We start from the raw sequence: 5,000 nt of genomic DNA, 5'->3' as shown, positions 1-5,000 counted from the left end.
ATATATATACAATATGTATATATATATATATATATAAATAAATATATATATATATATATATATATATATATATATACGTATGTATGTATGTATGTATGTATGTATGTATGTATGTATGTATGTATGTATGTATGTATGTATATATGTATATACATAAATACAGTATAAACTGCATTCGCTCCTGCGTACTCGACTTCACATGTATATGCTCTGAATATAAGTGAATGTATGCATATGAATGGCCAGTAAACAGGTATACCAACTGGTATATACCCACATATAAAGGAAGACAGATAGGTATATAGATATAGAAGATATTGATATATAAATATATATGCTTAAAACTTAACCACACACTCGTCTGACAGTTATGTATATATAGGAGCAGTACAGTGTGTACATTCCCAACCACAGCTAACACCCTCATGTGCTTCACCCCAAGCAGTCTTACCAGTCACCCTGACTTATAAGGCCTAATTTATGCCTGCGACGCCCTGTTCCACCCTCCCCCCTACCTCCCCCTCTCCCTCCTCTCTCTCTCACTACCCCCTCTTCCTACTCCCTCCTTCCTCCTACCCCACTTCTTGTTCCTTTCCCATTCTCTCTCCCTACTCCCTACGGTACTCCATCTTCTCTCTTCTATTCACTCCTCTTATCTTATCTTCTTTTCTCTTCCCTTTTAGTCTTTTCTCTTTTCCTCTTTTCACTTTACTTCACTTTTCCTCTCTCCTCTTCCCCGTTTCTCCTTCCTTTCTCCTCCCTCCTCTTCTCTCTTCTCTTCACCTACCCCACCCTCCACTCTTCTACTCCCCCTGACTCCCCCTGTCTCCCGCTCCTCCTCCTCCTCCTCTTTCTCCTGTTCTTCCTGTTCTTCCTCCTCCTCCGATCCTTCCTTATTAAAGGATCAAGTTTCCACAGGCTAATGGCGATCCTTTTCTTCTTTTCTGCGCCCATTACTTGCCTTTCAGCCGCGGATGCTAGTTCTTGGCTGGCACTTGTCATCCCCTTGAAAAGAGAAAGGAGAGAGAGAGAGAGAGAGAGAGAGAGAGAGAGAGAGAGAGAGAGAGAGAGAGAGAGAGAGAGAGAGAGAGAGAGAGAGAGAGAGAGAGAGAGAGAGAGAGAGAGAGAGAGAGAGAGAGAGAGAGAGAGAGAGAGAGAAAAGTTCTTCTTCTTTATCAGTTTATTCTTCTATGTCTGTCTGTCTCTGTCTCTGACTCTGTCTCTGTGTCTGTCTCTGCTCTCTCTCACTCTCTCTCTCTCTTTCTTCTGTTAATCCGTCAATCTGTGTTTCTCTATCTTTCTTTCCTTCCTTCCCTCCGTCCCTTCTCCCTCCCTCCCTCCCTCCCTCCCTCCCCCCCACCCTTCCTCCCTCCCCCACCCTCCTTACCTCCTACCCTCCCTCCCTCTCTTCCTCCTTCCCTCCCTCCCTCCTTCCCTCCCTCCTTCCCTCTCTCTTCCCTTCACACTCACACTCCCTCTTCGAGATAAGTCGTGTTACATCGCCGTCTCCCCGGCACTTCGCTTCTCTATCGTGATACGTGTCGTCCTTTGTTTGTCGTTATCTCTTGTGTTATTTTCTTTAATGATCTTTCCTCCCTTGCGTGGGGGGTGTGGGGGTGTGTGGAGGGAAGGGAGAGGTAGTCTTTCGTATCATTCATTCTTATTATAATTATTATCGTGTGATTCCGTTTTATTCTATCTTATCTTATTTTATTATTTTATTATCATCATTATATATATTTTTTTTTTTTTCACTTTTTCTGTGTTTCTCTATCTGTTTCGTTTTCTTATTTGTTTTCTTGGTGCGTTCTTATCTCTTCTTTTCCTTGACCCTTCTCTCGCCTCTCCTTCACCCAACCTCCTTGATTTTCTGTCTCTGTGGCTGGATCTTTCCTTCTTCTTCTTCTTCTTCTTCTTCTTCTCTCTCTCTCTCTCTCTTTCTCCTCTTTCTGTATCCATTCACTTTTCTCTCGTTCACTCGCTATTACTACACCTTCCTACGTCCCACTTTCTCTTGATCTGTGTACTCCAACCTTTCCGTATTCCTTTAACTCTCTCTCTCTTCTCTCTCTCTCTCTCTCTCTCTCTCTCTCTCTCTCTCTCTCTCTCTCTCTCTCTCTCTCTCTCTCTCTCTCTCTCTCTCTCTCTCTCTCTCTCTCTTTCTCTCTCTCTCGTCCCCTCCCTCTCCCGTCTGCTCCTTCTCCCTGTGCCCCTTCCCTTTCCCTGCTCCCCCTCCCTCCCTCTCCCTGCGCCCCCTCCCTCCCTCTCCCTGCGCCCCCTCCCTCCCTCTCCCGTCTGCTCCTTCTCCTTCAGGGCATCTGCACTTCCTACCCCAAACCCCATTACCTTGTTAATGGCTATAAAAATTGAGCAGGTTCAGTGGTGTTCACACGGCAGGATATTATGTGAAGGAAGAAAAAGATTCATTCGAGCTGATGCCCCTCTCCCTCCCTCTCTCCCTCCTTCTCTCCCTCCCCAACTTCTCCCTCCTTCCCCCATTCCCTTATCTCCCTCCCTATCTCCCTCCGTCCTCGCCTGCTTCTCCCTATATCCCCTCTCGCTCTTATCCCCTCTTTCTAGGTCGACTATTCGCTGCTTTTATTTCTCTCTGACGTTGCTATTCACTGAACGTAAAGGGGAGAACAAGCGAGGGGAAAGATATGAAGGTTCTGAGGGTTCGGAACAAGGAAGTGCGAAGGAGACACTTGAGGGGGAGGGGAGAAGGGGAGTGAAAGAGAGGGATGGGAAGGAGGGAAATGAAAGGGTCAGAAGGGAGGGGGAGGGCAAGGAGGAGGGGGAAGGGGAGAATGAGGAGGGAAGGACTGGGAGCGGGAGAATGAAAACGAAAAGAAGGGGGGAGAGGGAGGGTGAGGAAAGAGAGGGAGAGAGGGAGGGAGGGGCAGGATGTGGAAGAGGAGGGATGAAAGAGAGGAAGGAACAGGCAAACAAGATGAAAGACAGACAGACGAGCAGACAGACAAAAGAAAGAGGCAAGAATGCATTGGACAAAAAACACTCTCCTCTTCGCTCCGTTTCTTTCTTCTCACACTTTCCTTTCTCTCCCTTCTTCCCTCATCCCCTCCCTCCTTCCTTCCCTACCACCCTTTCTCTTCCCTCCTTCCCTCCCTCCCTTTCCCTTCCCTCCCTCCCTTTCCCTTCCCTTCCTCTCTTTCCCTTCCCTCCTTCCCTCCCTCTCTTTCCCTTCCCTCCCTCCCTTTCCCTTCCCTCCTTCCCTCCCTCCCTCCTTCCTCTCCTCACCTTCGTACGAGTCAACGCTCCGGCCTCCACCCGAGGGGCCGTTACCGGAGCCGAGAGAGCTTGCGGGTTACGCCTCCTGGAAACAAAGCCACGCCTATCTGTTTATCTACACGCATGCACGCCCTCTGCACACGCCTGCTCACATACGCCCACTTGTACACGGTGTATCTCGCGACAGATACACATCATCACATGCACAAGCATTCATACACGTTTGACTACGGTCACGTGTACGTTGAGGCATAAATGCGGATTCGCGCGAACACATACACAAACACACACACACACACACACACACACACACACACACACACACACACACACACACACACACATATATATATGTGTGTGTGTGTGTGTGTGTGTGTGTGTGTGCATATATATATGTATATATATATATGTATATGTATATATATATATATATATATATATATATATATATATATATATATATTTATATTTATATATATTTATATCTATATCTATTTATCTAATCTATCTATCTATCTATCTATCTATCTATCTATCTATCTATCTGTATATATATATATATATATATATATATATATATATATATATATATATATATATATAGATAGATATATAAAGTGTGCATTACAAAGCAGTGACAGGTCCCCCACACACAGTCCGGCCAAGGAACAATTCCCGCCAGGGGCTCTCCTGTGAACCAGAGCGGGTAGATCGTACTCTGGCATGAAATGATGATATCGTACCCGAGCCAGATGTTATCGTACACCGGTGTAAAAACAATTCGTACGGGCGTGTGATACGTTTCTTGAATACATAAGAGACACAAACACAAAAGTGATAATACCACTTCTTTGCTGGTAATGATACATCACGCTCACACCACTAAGTACATGCGCTTGTCTATCTAGGCTCGCGCTTACGTGATGAAGCATAATGCTTTCGGAGGCCGCAACGCGACGCAAGGAAGTCTTTTATTGCATTTTTCGTGTTGCATTTGACCGCCACGACGCGAGCGAACTGCTCTTAAAATGGGCGACCACCCTCGCGGCCGCCACGCTTACAAATGTTTCCACCGATATTAGCAAATTGCCCTCTTGTTTCATTTACATACGTTTATTCATTTGAACCATCTTTGCCCTTATTCTACTTCGGCGGAATGATAAACATGCCTGAGCCATTAGCGCTACATTAGCGGCTAAATTCTCTCCCCTCGCTATCACAGCAGCGATCAACAATTAACTCGCTGATTTGTATATCATAGCCACTCGTTTTCGCCCTCCGCGTCCTGTGGCCCAAGTTCATTAGCGGTGATTTGTTGCAGCGGGATCCTCCCATTGTGAGGATTCGTCATCACAACATGGGGCGCCGCCGGGGACTCGGGCGGGTGAGGCTGCCAAGACTTATGGGGATACGGGCAGAGGCATTAGGATGCCTGGTGGGGGATGCCGGGACCTGCAGGGAGGCGTGAGGAGCTGCTGAGAGATATGGGGACCTAATGAGAGATAGGAGACCTTGGTGAGAGACAAGAATACTTAACTAGAGACAGGGGGAACTAATGAGAGAGAGGAGGACATGGTGAGAGACAAGAGGACCTGGCGAGAGACATGGGAACCTAATGAGAGATAGGAGAACCTGGTGAGAGACAATCAAACCTACGAGAGACAAAAGAACCGAAAATTCGACACAAAATCCCCGGACGAAACCTGGTACCCTGGCGAGAGACCCAAAAGTGTTTGTGCGTGTGGACCGAG

The 5,000-nt window shown here is 46.6% G+C and overlaps 1 protein-coding gene across 1 annotated transcript in view; it reads right to left on the bottom strand.

Annotated features, from left to right (window-relative positions):
* Nucleotides 1-5,000, bottom strand: part of LOC147469343 (uncharacterized) — a 39,343-nt gene that overhangs the window by 21,360 nt on the left and 12,983 nt on the right. The window lies entirely within an intron of this gene.

Source organism: Penaeus japonicus, unplaced genomic scaffold (genome assembly GCF_977035675.1).
Source record: "Penaeus japonicus unplaced genomic scaffold, GWHDUDI00000001_assembly GWHDUDI00000022, whole genome shotgun sequence".
Lineage (NCBI taxonomy): Eukaryota > Metazoa > Arthropoda > Malacostraca > Decapoda > Penaeidae > Penaeus > Penaeus japonicus.
This window is presented reverse-complemented; position numbering and strand designations above follow the sequence as displayed.